Source organism: Terrapene carolina, unplaced genomic scaffold (assembly GCF_002925995.2).
Source record: "Terrapene carolina triunguis isolate 2854851 unplaced genomic scaffold, T_m_triunguis-2.0 Scaffold89, whole genome shotgun sequence".
NCBI classification, from domain to species: domain Eukaryota; kingdom Metazoa; phylum Chordata; order Testudines; family Emydidae; genus Terrapene; species Terrapene triunguis.
This window is the reverse complement of record NW_020664440.1, coordinates 25,524,549-25,543,216: the sequence shown is the minus strand read 5'-3', so window position 1 is coordinate 25,543,216 and position 18,668 is coordinate 25,524,549. Positions and strand designations below refer to the sequence as shown.

The window sequence follows — 18,668 nt, the reverse complement described above, 5'->3', positions numbered from 1 at the left end:
CCTCACAGCATAACAGAAAATCTTAATTATAATCTCATCATTCTCTTATAAAAACATACGAGAACAATTAACTTGTGCAAAAATGTCAACCTGGATAATGGCTAATGTTGCTGCAGATATAATTAAGGTTTTTCATTGTACTATGAGGGATACTGATGCGTTATGTATAATGTGTTCCTTTATTAGTTGGAGACAAAATGAAGTTCCTTATGAAAGTACAAAGTCTATCTCCATCAGTGCAAATGTGCTGGGTGTGCTTTAGGGCAGGGGCGGGCAAACTTTTTGGCCTAAGGGCCGCATCAGATTTCAGAAATTGTATGGAGGGCCGGTTAGGGGATACTGTGCCTCCCCAAACAGCCAGGCATGGCCCGGTCCCCACCCCCTATCCGACCCCCCCTGCTTCTTGTCCCCTGATGCCCCCCCCCCGGACCCCTGCCCCATCCTCCCCTCCTGCTCTGTCCCCTGACCACCCCTGGACCTCCCACCCCATCCAATCCCCCTCTTCCTTCCTGACTGTCCCCCCAGGACCCCTGCCCCATCCAACCACCTCTTCTCCCTGACCCCCCCCAGACCCCTTGCCCCAAACTGCCCCCCACTGCTGCCCCCCACCACCCCATCCAACCAACCCCTCTCCTTCCTGATTGCCCCCCCCCCGGGATCCCTGCCCCATCCACCCCCCCTTCTCCCTGTCCCCTGACTTCCCCCGGAACCCCCACCCCTGACTGCCCCCTCCTGCCCCATCCAATCCCTCCTCTCATTCCTGACAGCCCCCCTGGGACCCCTGCTCCATCCAACCACCCCTTCTCCCTGACCGCCCCCAGAACCCTGCCCCCATTCAACCCCCCTTGTTCCCTGCCCTCTGACTGCCCCCACCACTATCCACACCCCTGACCACCCCCAAACTCCCCTACCCTCTATCCAACCCCGCTCCCCTGCTCCCTGCCTGCTTACCACGATGCCTGGAGCACTGGTGGCTGGCTGGAGCCAGCCATGCTCCGCGCAGCACAGAGCACCAGATCAGGCTGGGCTCTGCAGCTGCGCTACCCTGGGAGCTCGCAGCCCCACTGCCCAGAGCATTGTGCCCACAGCGCAGTGAACTGAGGCTGCGGGGGAGGGAGGACAGTAGGGGAGGGGCCAGGGGCTAGCCTCCCGGGCCAGGAGCTCAGGGGCCGGGCAGAATGGTTCTGCGGGCCGGATGTGGCCCGTGGGCCATAGTTTGCCCACCTCTGGGATAGAGGGTAGCTGGAATTTTGTTTCTCCCCCATGGTTAGATTTAAATGAGGTTCCCCTTTAATATTCATATTCTAATATATTTTGTTTATAAAAAAGACTTACTATTTTAGGGTGTTCTGCAAAGAAAAATGTTCTGGTGTAGATTTATTTTCAGTCAATACCTCTGTGGTGAAGACAGTGATTTTACGCCAAAGGAATATCTCAATTGCCAGTGTGCTGTAATCCATTGACTTAATGGGAATCAGGAATATTTATTTCATAAAATAGAAAGTGTGGTTTTGGCAGAATTTAGACTTTAGATATAAATTCTTTTGAAAATAGTACCATAAATGACTTAGGAGCCCAAGTCCCAATTTCAAAAGTGACTTAGAAACTGACTTAGGACCAGATTTTTAAAGGTATTTAGGCATTGCTCTGCTCAACGCAGCAACACCAAGCTGATTTAGGAGTCAAAGTCTCACTGAAAGTCAATGGGACTTAGGAACCTAAGTCACTTTTGAAAATGAAATGAAATGAAAACAGTCAGACAGGAGTTGCAACACTGTTGTAGCACTGCCTAAATGCCTTTACAAATCTGGACCTTAGGCACTTAGGCGTTTAAGTCTCACAGGTGCTTTTGAACATATTACTTATAATTCTTTGTCTTGTTGAAAAGGGATTTAAGGTGGTTAAATGTGACATATTCCCAAAGCAAATCCTAAAGTGCAAGGAATGTCATGTTATAGGACACCTGTTAATTATGCCCTAAAGCAGAGGTGGGCAAACTACGGCCCGTGGGACCATTCTGCCTGGCCCCATAGCTCCTGGCCTGGGAGGCTAGCCTCCGGCCCCTTCCCCGCAGCCTCAGTTCACTGCGCCGCGGGCGCAATGCTCTGGGCAGCGGGACTGCGAGCTCCCGGGGTAGCGCAGCTGCAGAGCCCGGCCTGATCCGGTGCTCTGTGCTGCGCGGTGCTCCAGGCATTGTGGTGAGCGGGGGAGGGCGGTTGGATAGAGGGCAGGGGAGTTCAGGGGGTGGTCAGGGGCTGGGGGTGTGGATAGGGGTGGGGCGGTCAGAGGGTGGGGAACAGGGAGGGTTGAATGGGGGCGGGGGTTCTGGGAGCGGTCAGGGGACAGGGAGAAGGGGGGTGGATGGGGCAGGGGTCCCGGGGGGGCAGTCAGGAAGGAGAGGGGTGGGTTGGTTGGATAGGGCGGTGGGGGGCAGTTAGGGGTGGGGGGTCTGGGGGTGGTCAGGGGACAGAGAGCAGGAGGGGTGGATGGGCAGGGGTCTCGGGGGGGGCCATCAGGGGGCCAGAACTGGGAGGGGGTCAGATAGGGGGTGGGGGCCGGGTCATGCCTGGCTGTTTGGCAAGGCACAGCCTCCCCTAACCGGCCCTCCATACAATTTCTGAAACCCGATGCAGCCCTTAGGCCAAAGATTTTGCCCGCCCCTGCTCTATCCAATCCCCTCGGTTCTCTTTGTATTCCTTTCTCTTTTTGTTTTCATCTTTTGTAGAAGCGCATCACTGATAATAGGCCCCTTATCTATGCTAACTTATCTGGTTCTATGCTAACAGAAATGCTTATTCCAAATGGAGGAAGCATAATCCAATAATAATGTCAGGAGATCTTCAAAATCAGTGAGTTTGTAGAGTTAGAATGGTTGGCAACACTGCCACATAGTATTTGACTACTGCTGCTGCTTTACCATCTGTACCCCCTCTGTCAGTCCAAAGTGAGAATACATTTACTTGACTGGAGAAAATGATGAGATGCTTTTTAAATTCCTCCCACTCCATCTAACAAACTATGACTTTATCAACTTAAATTAATGCAAATTTGAGTTAGGGGTGTAGGTATGTGTATTTATAAATATACAGGTATATTTATTGTGTTTGTGTACACTCTGAAAGCTTAATTTATTTGCAGCAGAGATATGGATAATAAGCCTGAAAAATGTGTGTATGGTGTGTAGTTAAAATGCAGTTATGTTCAGAAGAGAGCTGTCTTAGTGTTCCCCATTATGTTCCCTCAGTGATTTCTATATCAATTTACATTTAAAAAGCATATATTTTTTTAAATTGCTAGTGCTGCAAGGTCAACCTATGGCTTTTTTTGTTATTTTTATTCTAGCAAGATCAGGGTAATTTGGATGGGAATTTTGATTTTTGATGGCAACTCAGCTGATTAGGAATGACGCAGTTTAGGACTGAGCTTCTCTTCTGCAGCTTGTGTGACTGGTAGCAACAATGTGATTTTATGGTGAATTAACACAAATTTGACTATTGTACTCTTGTATTATTCTCTGCTGTGGTTAAATTTCAAAGTGATTTGCAGCAGATTCTATATGTTGGCCCTTTGACAGAGGGGTGCCTTTAGTGTTCTTTGACATTTCAAAATGGAAAGCGGTGATAATGCAGTAACGGTTGGCCTATACCAGTTGCTCATAAGGAGTAAGAAGGCCCAGGCCCAGTTCTTGCTCTCCCTCAATACAAGGAAAAAGATCTAGTATCATTACTGGTGACCAACTCATCAAAGGGAGTCAAAATGGGGGTGGGGTGGATGAAGAAAGGGCCATCAGAGCTGAAACATTGCAGAGCATGCTCCTTTTCAAGGGTGTTTGGCCATCTCCCTAAGGACACTGAAGGAATTCTCATTTGCTCCCTTCATTCACCCCACCCCTGTATACAGGTTGTGGTCCAAATGCAACAGTATAGACTAGTCTTTACATTATATAGCACCTTTCATTCTGAATGGTCCCCAAACACTTCACAGCCGATACGCAAAACTGCACCACTGAAATCTAGCCACATTTGGGATGGAGGACAGCCATTAACAGATACACATCACACTGCACAACAATGATAGGGGGAGAATTTTGGTCAAGAACATTAAGGCAAATTTCTGACTTACAAAAGTAGTCAAGGGATCTTTAGTGTCACCACAGACAAGACAGTGCCTTGGATTTTAAAGCATCAGCCAAAAGACCCATAAGCAAGCAGTAAACTGCATGGTGCTCAGTGCAGTTATCTCAGAAAGATGAAGGACTGAGCAGAGCTGGCCAGAATCTTGAGGCATGTCAAACCCGAGCCTTAGTCTATTCTCCATCCTCTTAGGCTTCTGGGATACAAGTAGAGAAATGCTCTTATTTTCCCTTTACTGTGTGAGATCAGGTACATTCTAAAATCTCTCAACTAATTTACGAACCTATCTAGTCCTATTTGCTTTGTAGAGAGGAGTACGAGAATAAACATTAACAAAGGGACTGTTAAATGTGTCTGCATGTCTAATGTTGCAGGATGCAAAAGCAACATGATACCTTGCTAATATGGGACATTTTAAATATTAGGAATGATTGTTGAGTATCTCTGTATTGCATTTTAATAAATACTGATGCTGTCATTTGAAGAAGACTTTTCTAAGTGAGTTTAAATAGTAAGTATATAAAAAAGATGCTGCTGCTTTGAAAATCTAGTCTGAATGTCATTACCATGTTCATTTCAGAATGCCAAGGTTACAGTAGAAGAATAGTTTATAGTTATTAGATGAACTGGCTTTTAAGTACAACAGGGTTTTTTCCCCCTCTAATGTCAGTAACTGAGGGCTCCTTGTCTGTTCCAATAAAAGTAGAAAGCACTAGTGCCACCTTTTGGTGAAAATGTGGAATTGCATAAATCTTGTTAATTTGCATACCACTAAAGTGCGGTGAGGTCAGGACGGAGGGTTTAATGGGACAAATAGCTAGTAGCTGTGTTCTGTTGTTTAATTTGATTATTTCCTGTTGAGATATAATTTTTAAATAGAAACTTTTTTGCTATTGGACATTTATATTTGAATGTCAACATTAATCACCATATCACATGCAAAGCACTAGATGGACACTGCGTGCAGACAGAACTTCCTGTAATCCCTACATTACTGTTTTAAGTCAGAGTAACGTGTTCACAAAAACATTTTAAAAGCATCAGAGCCCTTACTTGTCAGGTAAGAATTTTAATCTCTGAATACAAGCAAACCCTGATTAAGGTATGTCCAATTAACTGAAACTCCAAGTTAACTAAAGGTGAGTTATGTTAGCCCAAACCTGTGTGGGCCCAGTTCCAAAACAGAGCTGAATAAAAGAGCCTTTTGGTCTGAAGATTTCTCCTAGCCCAGTGTAATCAGGAGAGGAGACGGAAACCCTGCCCTCCAAAATCTACCCTTCGAGCAGAGTATGCACCTCCACTACAATGATTCCTTATCAGCAAATGGTGGTTAGTGGGGAGAGACACCCAAGTATCTCCAGGTATGTCCAGTAATGCCCCCTTTCTGCTGGAGGTACATAGAGAGTGCTGAAGCAATCGCTACACATGCCCAGCGCCAAGGTTGGGGACAAACCAAGATTAAGGAGTAGTAAGTGGGGGGAGCCCCACTGCAGCTCCACTACTACAGGACTCTTGGTTGGGGATTTTGTTTTCCCTTTACATAGCAAGCCAAACTGTTTTCTTAAGAACATGGCCTTGAGACAGCCAGTTTTTATCTCCTTTTGGGGTACAGTAGAAGTCAGAGTTACGAATACCTCGGGAATGGAGGTTGTTCATAACTCTGAACAAAACGTTATAGTTCTTTCAAAAGTTTACAACTGAATACAGCTTTGAAGTGTTACTATGCAGAAGAAATGCTGCTTTCCCTTTATTTTTTTAGTAGTTTACATTTAACACAGTACTGTACTGTATTTGCTTTTTGTGTGTGTGTCTCTGTTGCTGCCTGATTGTATACTCCCAGTTCCAAATGAGGTGTGTGGTTTACTGGTCAGTTCGTAACTCTGATTGTTCATAACTCTTGAGGTTTTACTGTATATGTAAAAGAGAAGACTTGTGTATCTTGTCCTAAGGGCCAGATTCTGCCACTCATGGACATGTTAATTAATAGTTTACTTCGCAAATACCACTTTTCAAAACAATAACAGTAGTCAGACAGCAAGTTACTACTCAGCTTCAGTGAGGATGACAGAATCTGGCCCAAATCTTTGGATGCTGCAATTATTTTCCCACTACAAAGAAGCAAAAGTTAAAAAGAGGAGGGTAGATACTTCTTACCTGGTGCTACTCGATTAATTTCTTTACACAGTATATTATCTTTCTATAGGCATGTGGTATTTAAAGTTCTAAGGAATCTGTCATTCAAGTATCACATAATAACAAGCCACATTTAGCAGGTGTATTTAATTCCATAGTAGTTGATGTCAGAGCACAAGGACACAATGAGTATTGGGTTGCTCACTATTCTTTGCCATGGAAATAAAAATAGACTAAAGTTTTGCGAAGCTAGAAACATTATTCTGTAGTGTCAATGCTGCAGTGCACAAGGAAAAATCATATTGACTGTGACAACTATTTTTTTATATATCCTTTTTATACTTATTCACTGATATATAGTGGTGGTGATAGAAATAAATTCTCAGGTGAAAGATTTCATGTAAATGAACATGTTGTAATAGCTTGCTAGAATTAAGGGAATCCATTAATACAATTTATTTATATTAAAACTATAGATTGTTTTAAAGGATTTTCAGGACTTTTTTGAATATATGTTTGCTTGTTTACAATATAAAGTTGAAAAGTATCAAGCCATTTTATAAATTAGAAGTAGGATAATGAAACTAATTTTCTGGTAAAGGTAGCCTAGCAACAGCTCTTTTCTCTGACTATTTCATTGCATATTCCCTATCTCACAACAAGACTATATTATGCAAACATATAATATGGTTTTCACACTTTTAAATAAATCATCCCATATAAAAACTGAACAAGGGCATTTCCCCTTTCAAATATTTAACTTTTCAAAGAGGATCTTTTAATAACTTAGAATAGAGAAAATGCAATAAACAAATAAAGTAAAAGAGGCTACTGTTTAAAAATCTCAACAGATCAGCTCATAAACATGCTCCATCATTTTATCTCCAAACATTTGTTAGCCACTACTTTTTCTCTACAGTCTCCTAATCAGTCACCTTCAGAGTTCTACTTTCAGTGCTAAATCACTGCTTCCTATATTTTAACTCTAACCTGGTGCTTTGTGTTGGTAGTCACCCACAGGTAGGCAAGTCTACTTGAACTCATGGACAGGTCATGTTTTTGTTTGAGTCTTTCATAGACCTCCCAGCCTCACCTCACCCCTTTGCTCACTTTCTATTTTCACATGCTCATCATTTATACAAAGTCATTACAGTGGTTCAAAATTAAAGAAAGTCAGTTAAAGGATATAAAATCCCTTAGATAATTTGAATGACCCCATCTAGTAGATGTTGGTCTTTTAGCCAGATCCCCTCTGTCATAAACAACTAAGAAGGAGGTGGCAGCAGCTGTATTTCAGGCTTAAGTTTCAAGCCTGGAGCACACCATGATTTTGGGTATCTCCATTTTTGGGACACTTTAAAGGAGCCTGATTTTAGTGAACACCAACTCTCTAAAAACCATGCCCCTTTCAGGTGTCACAAGTTGGACACTCAAAAATGGAGGCATTCGAAATCATGAGTCACTTTTGAAAGTGACAGTCTTTATGGTGCTGGTCACATGTGTACAAACTCCTATGTTCAGGTCCTTGTGAATAAATCAGCACATAAAGACTTATACATTGAAATCAAACTCTGATTACATGTCAGCTGTCCAAGACTATCTAAGACTCTTAGTTAACCAGGCTTCAGGTAAGTAAAGTTTGACTGTATTGCGATATGGGAATATTCCAGGTTACCTGTTAGTATTTAGCTACCCATTATTAGCTTTGTGAAAAATTCTGTTCTTCAGTCAGTTATCTCAGGATACTTGTAGTGGTTTAAGAATTAGTACAGTAGACTCAGTCAATGACAGTTTAACACGTTGGGTTCAGATTTTTAAAAGTGTGTACCCAGTGTGGCATGTGCATGTGCCTGTAAGCATATGCTTTGGAAGTTTTGCAAATGAAAAGTCTCAGCACAAACTTTTACAGATATGATCCTTGTAAATTAAACCATTAACTTCAACAGGTTAACACTCTGTAAGTACCAGTTACCTTTAGGAATGAAGTATATTGTAAATGCCTCCCACGTAGTCAAATATTTCCTCCATTCTATTGCACTTTGGTATATTATGTTAAAGTATTACATAGGATAAAGCATCTATTAATTGTTCATAAACTATTGTGTACTGTTCAGGTTACCCACTGTTTTACCTGCCACTACTTTGAATGTGACTACAACCATGCAATGTGCTTAAAAGGAATAGCCCCATCTATAAAAAGTTCTCTCTTAGGGTATGTCTACACTACGGGATTAATCCGAATTTATATAATTCGAATTTGGGAAACAGATTGTATAAATTTGATTGTATGCGGCCACACTAAGCACATTAATTCGGCTGTGTGCGTCCATGTACCGGGGCTAGCGTCGATTTCTGGAGCATTGCACTGTGGGTAGCTATCCCATAGCTATCCCATAGTTCCCGCAGCCTCCTCCACCCATTGGAATTCTGGGTTGAGATCCCAATGCCTGATGGGTCCAAAAACATTGTCGCTGGTGGTTCTGGGTATATCCTCCCCCTTCTCCAGGAAGCAACGGCAGACAACCGTTTCGCGCCTTTTTCCTGGGTGAACAGTGCAGACGCCATACCACGGCAAGCATGGAGCCCGCTCAGCTCAAGACAGCAGTCATGAACATTGTAAATACCTTGCGCCTTATCGTGCAGTTTATGCTGAACAAGAACCTGGAAAACCAGGCGACGAGGAGCAGGCTACAGCAGCGCGGCGACGAGAGTGATGAGGATATAGACATGGAATTCTATCGAACCGCGGGACCCGGTGCTTTGGAGATCATGCTGTTAATGGGGCAGGTTATAGGCATGGAACGCCGATTCTGGGCCCGGGAAACAAGCACAGACTGGTGGGACCGCATAGTGTTGCAGGTGTGGGACGATTCCCAGTGGCTGCGGAACTTTCGCATGCGTAAGGGCACTTTTATGGAACTTTGTGACTTGCTTTCCCCTGCCCTGAAGCGCCAGAATACCAAGATGAGAGCAGCCCTCACAGTTGAGAAGCGAGTGGCAATAGCCCTGTGGAAGCTTGCAACGCCAGACAGCTACCGGTCAGTCGGGAATCAATTTGGAGTGGGCAAATCTACTGTGGGGGCTGCTGTGATGCAAGTAGCCAAAGCAATCACTGAGGTGCTGCTACAAAAGCTAGTGACTCTGGGAGATGTGCAGGTCATAGTGGATGGCTTTGCTGCAATGGGATTCCCTAACTGTGGTGGGGCGATAGATGGAACCCACATCCCTATCTTGGCACCGGAGCACCAGGGTACCCAGTACATAAACCGCAAGGGGTACTTTTCAATGGTGCTGCAAGCACTTGTGGATCACAAGGACGTTTCACCAACATCAACGCGGGCTGGCCAGGAAGGGTTCATGATGCTCGCGTCTTCAGGAACACTACTCTGTTTAAAGGGCTGCAGCAAGGGACTTACTTCCCGGACCAGAAAATGACCGTTGGGGATGTTGAAATGCCAATAGTTATTCTTGGAGACCCAGCCTACCCCTTAATGCCATGGCTCATGAAGCCATACACAGGCAGCCTGGACAGGAGTCAGGAGCTGTTTAACTACAGGCTGAGCAAGTGCAGAATGGTGGTAGAATGTGCATTTGGCCGTTTAAAAGGTCGCTGGCGATCGCTACTGACTCGCTCTGACCTCAGCCAAAGAAATCTCCCCATTGTTATTTCTGCTTGCTGTGTGCTCCACAATCTCTGTGAAAGTAAGGGGGAGACCTTTATGGCAGGGTGGGAGGCAGAGGCAAATCGCCTGGCTGCTGATTACGCGCGCCAGACACCAGAGCGATTAGAAGAGCACACCAGGAAGCGCTGTGCATCAGAGAAGCTTTGAAAACCAGTTTCGTGACTGGCCAGGCTACAGTGTGAAATTTCTGTTTGTTTCTCCCTTCATGAAAACCAGGCCCCTTTATTGACTCATTCATTCTCTGTAAGGAACCCACCCTCCCCGTTCCCCCAGCTTTCTTTTAAAGGAAATAAAGTCACTATCGTTTAAAAATCATGTATTCTTTATTAAGTGATTATAAACATAGGGAGAGAACCAAGAAGGTAATCTGGGTGAGGTTTGGGAGGAGGATAGGAGGGAAGTAAAAGGCCACTGAACAAATTCAATATAATGACAGCCTTTTGGTTGGGCTGTCCACTGGGGTGGAGTGGGAGGGTGCATGGAGCCTCCCCCCCCCCCCCCCCGCGTTCTTACACGTCTGGGTGAGGAGGATATGGAACATGGTGAGGGGGGAGGGAGGTTATACAGCGGCTGCAGTGGCACCCTGTCATCCTGCTGCCGTTCCTGAAGCTCCACCAGACGCCGGAGCATGTCCGTTTGCTCACGCAGCAGCCCCAGCTTTGCAGTCTGCCACCTCTCATCTCGAGCGTCCCTCAAGACCTCACGTTCACTGGCATCTTTCCTCAATTTAGATACAGTGTCCTTCCACTCATTCAAATGAGCTCTTTCATTGCGGGTGGATTCCATTATTTCTGTGAACAAGTCGTCTCGTGTCCTCTTTCTACGCCGCCTTATCTGAGATAGCCTTCGGGACGGAGGAGGGAGGCTTGAAAAATTTGCAGCTGCTGGAGGGAGGGTTGAAAGAAAGGAGAGAAGTTTTTAAAATGATACATTTTTCAGAACAATGCTTATACTCTTTCATGGTGAAAAACACTATTCACATTACATAGCACATGTGATTTCAGTACAAGGTCGCATTTTCCATCTTAATATTGAGTGCCTGTGGCTTTGGTGTTAGAGATCACAGACGCAGGTCCGGGCAACAGAATTCAGCTTGCAGGCAGCCATGGTAAGCCATTGTCTTTCGGCTTCTGCGCCCTCCTTTCCCACATACCAAGCAAAGCCTGTTGACTGCTGCGGTTTTCCTGTTAACCTTCAGCAGCAGAAAACAAACTAACCCCTCCCCCATCCAATTCTCTGGGGTGATCGCTTTATCCCTCCCCCCACCGCGTGGCAGGTATCAGGGAAGATCCCTGCAGAAACCAAACTAACCCCCCCGCCCCCCCTCCCACCATGAATTCCCTGAGATGATCAATGTACCCCTCCCCCAACCGCGTGGCTGGTAACAGGGAAGATCCCTGCTAGCCAAACGCGAAAAGCTCAGGGCCAATTCCTCCCCCCTGTGCTTGGCTAACTGCAGGGAAGGATTTCTTTTCAGCCACAGGCAAACAGCCCAGTAGGAACGGCCACCTCTGTCCCCTTAATTAAGTTCCCGTATTTCAACCAGGTTACCATGAGCGATATCACTCTCCTGAGGATTACACAGCAAGATAAAGAACGGATGTTGCTTGAATGCCAGCAAACACCGGGACCATACGCTGCCAGGCTTTGTCAGGCAATGATACCAGATTACTTGCTGCAATCATGGCGTGGTCAAGTGTCCTACCATGGAGGACGGAATAAGGCTGCACTGCCCAGAAACCTTGTGGCAAGGCTTTTGGAGTGCCTCCAGGAGAGCTTCATGGAGATGTCCCTGGAGGATTTCCGCTCCATCCCCAGACACGTTAACAGACTTTTCCAGTAGCTGTACTGGCCGCGAATGCATCCCAAGTCCTCAGGGCAAATTAATCATTAAAAAACGCTTGCTTTTAAACCATGTTTTATATTTTAAAAGGTAAACTCACCTGAGGTCCCTTCCATGGGGTCATGGTCTTGGCTACTGGTTTGGGAGGCTTGGGAGGGTACTTCAGTCAGGCTGAGAAACAGATCCTGCCTGTTGGGGAGAACGGAGTGCTGGGTGCTCTCTGCAAGCTCGTCCTCCTCCTCCTCCTCTTCCCCATCCGCAGAATCCTCAGGTGTAGCTGATGAGACTATCCCCGACCCGGAATCCATGGTCACAGGTGGGGTAGTGGTGGCGGCCCCCCCTAGAATTGCATGCAGCTCGGCGTAGAAGCGGCATGTCCGCGGCTCTGACCCGGAGCGAGCGTTTGCCTCCTTTGTTTTTTGATAGGCTTGTCTGAGCTCCTTGACTTTCACGCGGCACTGATCTGAGTCCCTATTGTGGCCTCTCTCCATCATGCCCGTGGAGATTTTTTCAAAAGTTTTGGCATTTCGTCTTTTCGAACAAAGTTCTGCTAGCACTGAATCCTCTCCCCATATAGCGATCAGATCCAGTACCTCCCGTACGGTCCATGCTGGTGCTCTTTTTCGATTATCAGCCTGCATGGTTACCTGTGCTGATGAGCTGAGCTATCTGTGGTCACCTGTGCTCTCCACGCTGGGCAAACAGGAAATGAAATTCAAATTTTCCTGGGGCTTTTCCTGTCTACCTGGCCAGTGCATGCGAGTTCAGATTGCTGTCCAGAGTGGTCACAATGGTGCACTCTGGGACAGCTCCCGGAGGCCAATACCATCGAATTGCGGCCACACTAACCCTAATTCGAAATGATCAAATCGATTTTGGTGCTACTCCGCTCGTCGGGGTGGAGTACAGAAATCGATTTTAAGAGCCCTTTATTTCGAAATAAATGGCTCCGTTGTGTGGACGGGTGCAGGGTTAATTCGATTTAATGCTGCTAAATCCAAATTAAAGTCATAGTGTAGACCAGGCCTCAGTAGTAGTGTTTAAGGGAAAACGAACATGCCATTGCACTGAAATACCATCCAAAGGTTCTAAGTTTCTAAAATATATGCTTTTCTCATCAGTCAAGACAGCGATTTACTTAATCTTTACTCCAGTTTGTAAGCCTCTGAACATTATAATCAGTAGTAATGCTTAGTAAATCCCTTGCACTGTCCCTGCATGCTTTAGTGGAAAACACAGTTAGTTTATATTTTTCCAAAGGGCCTAATACATTTTTCATATTCTCTTCATATTCATAAATCTAATATTGAAATGTATACTAATGGTTTCAGTAAAAAGCAGAATGTACATTCAGGGTTCAAGGCATTCGCATGCACACACTCTCAGTTCACTTCATCATTTAGAAATGATGCCTTTATCTGATAGCACAGTTCTTGAGGAGTATATTTATCTGTTAATGTAATCATAATTTCTGAGCGTAAGTGCCATGGCTGCCTAATCCATCTATTTAATTCTATAGCACTCATCACCTAGAATCCAAGTGCTGCACAGGTAGAGTAGATCTGTATGATGATATGTATAGTGAACTTCAAGGAGGATTTTGCTCCTCACTCTTGGCCAGTTGTGTTAGGCTGTTCTTTTTGAAAAGTGTAGCTAACGTGGGAAAGTTTAGCAGATGTGTGGATCTAGCAGTGTGCTCTAGTAGCAGATTCTAGAGGTTTTTGCCAAAGGACATTGCTGCCAACCAAATAATTCCTTGATTACATTACATGGCAGAGAATCTGGACTGGTTTTATGAAATTAAGATAATGCTGCATTGGTTTGAATTTTAAGCAATTTGTTGTTTGTTTCTCTACAATTATGAGGATAATAAATAAATTCATCATAAATTAAATACTGTGGATTAGCTAGTTTATCCCCTTCCATGGAAAACCTTTTACTTCCAAAAATGCACAGGATTTGCAGATTCTCATTCCCTCCTTGAAGCAAGAATGGCAGTCTTGATTAAGAAACTCAGCTTGCAATATCCACAAAGGCAAGAAGTCCATGGAAAACTCTGGCCCCAAATCTGTCGATCCCTCTCTAATCATGCAGAGCTGACCACAGGCTCAACCCCTGTTGGTAACATGCTGTAGTTATGTACTTTGCTGTCACTGAATCATCTGTCCCTTCCTTCATGATGGGTCAATGTAGAGTTGCCAATTTTGGTTGGATGTATTCCTGGAGATTTCATCACATGATATAATCTTTAATTAAAGATTAATCTTCAATTCCTGGAGACTCCAGGTCAATCCTGGATGGTTGGCAACCCTAGGTCAATGCCACATCCAGGTGATTGATGTTGCTGGCTGCCTTAGCAGGGGAGCACGCAGTCATGTTTCAGGTAACACAAAACCAGGAAATAGCAAGAATCTTGTGTGAATGTTATTAATATGACCTTTTCAGCCCTGTTTTGCAGACTAAAGAGGTTCAAATAAGCATACTTTTTCAATGCTGAACTAAAGGGAGCCTCTGTACTTTTGTCACCTGGCCAGCAGCAAATAGGAGGTTATGATTATGCAAACAATGGTGTCTTATTTTGTTAATGTTGCAAATGAAAGATACACTATGTATAATGTAATTAAGATGCCTACTTTGAAAAACAAGGAGGGGCATCCTCTCTGATTGGAAGTGGGATCACTTGAGGGTAATGAAGTTAAATTTTTATTATCCTTCCGCAAGTTTTGGATGGAAAGACTTGCATACAACACTCAGTACTTGTGTTTCTCTCCATCTGTATAACCATTAATGGGCTTTTTCTGTAGAGAACAAAGTGAAATCTGTGTGGTTTTATCTCCTATTCTAAACTGGGAACAAATTTGCAAGTAGGACCACTTTCTTCATCTCCATTTTCCATGTATCGATTCTGAAAACTAAGTGACAAGGTGACCCCTGTTTGAAAGATAAGAATAGTACAATCCGTTTCTTTTAGCTATCTTTCCAAATGGCAGACAGTGAACAAGCTATCCTGATGTTTTCAGGAATAAAGGGGCTCTTCCAGAGTTTATAGAAATACTCTACATTGCATTGTTGAAACTGTTTGTCAATGACCTTTACTGGCAAAATAAATCTGTGCAAATAACTCATTATTTCAGCAGCAGATGTCCATAGCTTTACAAATTAAGGCCATTTCTGTAGGGAATCCCTGGATTCAGCAGTATACAATGAGCAGCTAAAAATAATCTGTAAGGCGTTTGAAAATTATCCCTTATGAACTGCAGTGGTTGTGAAAGATAATTTGTGGTTCTCACAGAATACTCAGCAAATTGTGTCTTTCATCTGAATTTTATTTTTACAGATAAACATTACATTTTTCATATTACAAAATTGTAAGTTTGCATTTGTTAATTTAAAAGATTGGCTCTATATTTTTCTCTGTTGAGAGTCTGTTGACATTTAAATGTTAGTAAACATTATCATCTTAAATGGCTGTTTGTGGCAACCGTGGGCTGAATTTATAAATGTATTCAATTTTATCAAAGCATAATGTGATGTTTCTGCATTTTTTGAACATACAGCATGTTAGAATGTGTATGACATGTTTAATATGGGTTGGCCTACTCCAGTCATACAAAGAAATGCATTATTGGAAGTAAGAAATATCTTTCTTTATGGCAGAATTTCACATGGACTTCAGGCCTTAAGTGCACACGAAAATGCCAAAAGCAGCTTAAAGGTGACCTAAAAAAATATTTAAAAATCATTTTTGTGTCTTTTTTTGCTTCTTTAGGAAGAGGTTTTGCAGACTAAAAGGTTTTGGTAGGTTGGTTTGGTTTTTTTTAAGGCGTGAGCAGAGGGTATTTGTACTTAACGTTCCATAGCTGAGTCCCAGGTTACTGGGATCAGTGTCAGTGAAATCCTGGCTCCACTGAAGTCAGTTGGAGCTTTAGCATTTTTCACATTTGCATCTGCAGTCTAATTGCATGGGTGCGCTGGGCCCTAAATTTGGGTTGTGTGTATGTGTCCCCCAGCTCCGTTGTAATTCCCACAGGTAAAAGGCCTTTGAGTTTGGTTTGGCACTGAGGCTCATGATTTAGTGCACAGATGGTAAAATTCCATCCAATACCCTTGCATCACTACCCTAGCTAAAAAGAAATTCCTTTTTTTGGGGGGGGGGGTACAAAATGCTAATTCTGAAAATAAAATCCAGGCTAGAAAATGTAGACATATAGATTATAATAATCTAATTCTGGATTTAAATGGTGCAGTGAACTTCCTAGCCAAATATTTTATTTGAAAAATGTTTCTGCAGTTTAAGAATATCCTTTCCCTTCTGGTTCTCTGGTGTTGAGGATTTTGTGGCTGCAACATCGTCTTATAGCAAACTTTCTGCTTCTGGATCCCTCTGCTAGGATTGATCCTACAGGGAATCTAGCCAGACATAAGAGAAAGAATAACAATATACAAACACACACTTGTATTGGTAAAAACAACGAGGAGTCCTTGTGGCACCTTAGAGACTAACAAATTTATTTGGGCATAAGCTTTCATGGGCTAAAACCCACTTCATCAGATGCATGGAGTGGAAAATACAGTAGGCAGGTATAAATACACAGCACATGAAAAGATGGGAGTTGCCTTACCAAGTGGGGGGGGGTCAGTGCTAACGAGCCAATTCAATTAAGGTGGATGTGGGCTATTCTCAACAGTTGACAAGAAGGGGTGAATACCAAGAGAGGAAAAAATCACTTTTGTAGTGCTAATGAGGCCAGTGTAATCAAGGTGGCCCACAGGATTTCAACAATTTCCACCCCACCATCAACCTCAGCCTGGACCAGTCCATACAAGAGATCCACTTCCTGGACACTACAGTGCAAATAAGCAATGGTCACATAAACACCATCCTATACCGGAAACCTAATGACCGCTATACTTACCTACATGCCTCCAGCTTTCATCCAGACCACATCACACGATCCATTGTCTACAGCCAAGCTCCAATCCCTCAGACAGAGACAAACACCTACAGGATCTCTATCAAGCATTCTTAAAACTACAGTACCCACATGGTGAAGTGAATAAACAGATTGATAGAGCCAGAAGTGTACACAGAAGTCACCTACTATAGGACAGGCCCAACAAAGAAAGTAACAGAACGCCACTAGCCGTCACCTACAGCCCCCAACTAAAACCTCTCCAGTGCATCATCAAGGATCTACAACCTATCCTTGGGAGACAGGCCAATTCTCGTTTACAGACAGCCCCCCAACCTGAAGCAAATACTCACCAGCAACTACACACCACACAACAAAAACACTAACCCAGGAACCAATCCCTGCAACAAACCCTGTTGCCAACTCTGTCCACATATCTATTCAAGGGACACCATCATAGGACCTAACCACATCAGCTACACCATCAGGGGCTCGTTCACCCGCACATCTACTAATGTGATATATGCCATCATGTTCCAGCAATGCCCCTCTGCCATGTACATTGGCCAAACCAGACAGTCTCTATGCAAAAGAATAAATGGACACAAATCAGACATCAAGAACTATAACATTCAAAAATCAGTAGGAGAACACTTCAGTCTCCCTGGACACTCAATAACAGACTTAAAAGTGGCAATTCTTCAACAAAAAAACTTCAAAAATAGACTCCAATGAGAAACTGAAGAACTGGAATCAATTTGCAAACTGGACACCATCAAATTAGGCCTGAATAAAGACTGGGAGTGGATGGGTCACTACAAAAACTAATTTCCCTCTGCTGATACTTACACCTGCTTGTCAACTGTTTGAAATGGGCCACCTTGATTACATTGGCCTCATTAGCACTACAAAAGTGATTTTTCCTCCCTGGGTATTTACCCCTTCTTGTCAACTGTTGGGAATAGCCCTCTTCCACCTTAATTGAATTGGCTCATTAGCACTGACCCCCCCACACTTGGTAAGGCAACTCCCATCTTTTCATGTGCTGTGTATTTATACCTGCCTACTGTATTTTCCACTCCATGCATCTGATGAAGTGGGTTTTAGCCCATGAAAGCTTATGCCCAAATAAATTTGTTAGTCTCTAAGGTGCCACAAGAACTCCTTGTTGTTTTTGCTGATGCAGACTAACACGGCTACCATTCTGAAACCTGACAATTGTATTGGTTTCAGTACCAAATCCATTATTTTATTCCTGTTATGAGAGTTGCCAAATGGAAGTTTTATGAATTAAGACCATCAGAAGTGTCTGTGGTGGTTGTGTATTAGTCCTTTGTTGAGGAAGTAAGTGTGGCTTCTGTGTTTATATTTTATTTTTGCTTCTGTCAGTGCCCTTTCTCAAATCCTTGTATCAGAATGCCACAATGCCCTCACGTTAACTATTCCTCTTCACTTCCATCTTGCCCACTCCTCTTTACTGTTCCCCAAGTAAGAGAAAGATGTTTCTGTCTCTGGATATGGCCGAGAACTGAACTGCTATAGCTAATTATGGATTTTCCATCTCATAAACTACATCATGGATGCAATATTAAAATGGTTTATCTAATAGAGCAGGTTGAATAGTGGAAAAAATGTGTTTGCAAATAATTTATTTTAAGAAAAATTGTTGGGTCAGTTACTTGCAGTGAATAATTTGGCCAGTTCTACCACTACCTAGTATGACCTGTACTTAGAGGTTACTGTTCTGCCATATATTCCTTAGGTACATATTAGGCAAACTTTACCAAGCCACTTAAAATTGCTTTGCATTTTCCATTCCAGAAATCTCACTTGTGATGGCTAGTGACTGTCTATAATTGCCATGTATTGTACTAAAGTTACACAGCGGACTAGTTAATGTAGAACTGAATATTTGAAAGTGGTTACATGAAGATTTAATTAATCTTAAACTCACATCCTCATG

At 43.6% G+C, this 18,668-nt stretch overlaps 1 protein-coding gene across 1 annotated transcript in view; it reads left to right on the top strand.

Annotated features, from left to right (window-relative positions):
* CACNA2D3 (calcium voltage-gated channel auxiliary subunit alpha2delta 3) overlaps nucleotides 1-18,668 on the top strand; it is a 734,667-nt gene that overhangs the window by 605,290 nt on the left and 110,709 nt on the right. The window lies entirely within an intron of this gene.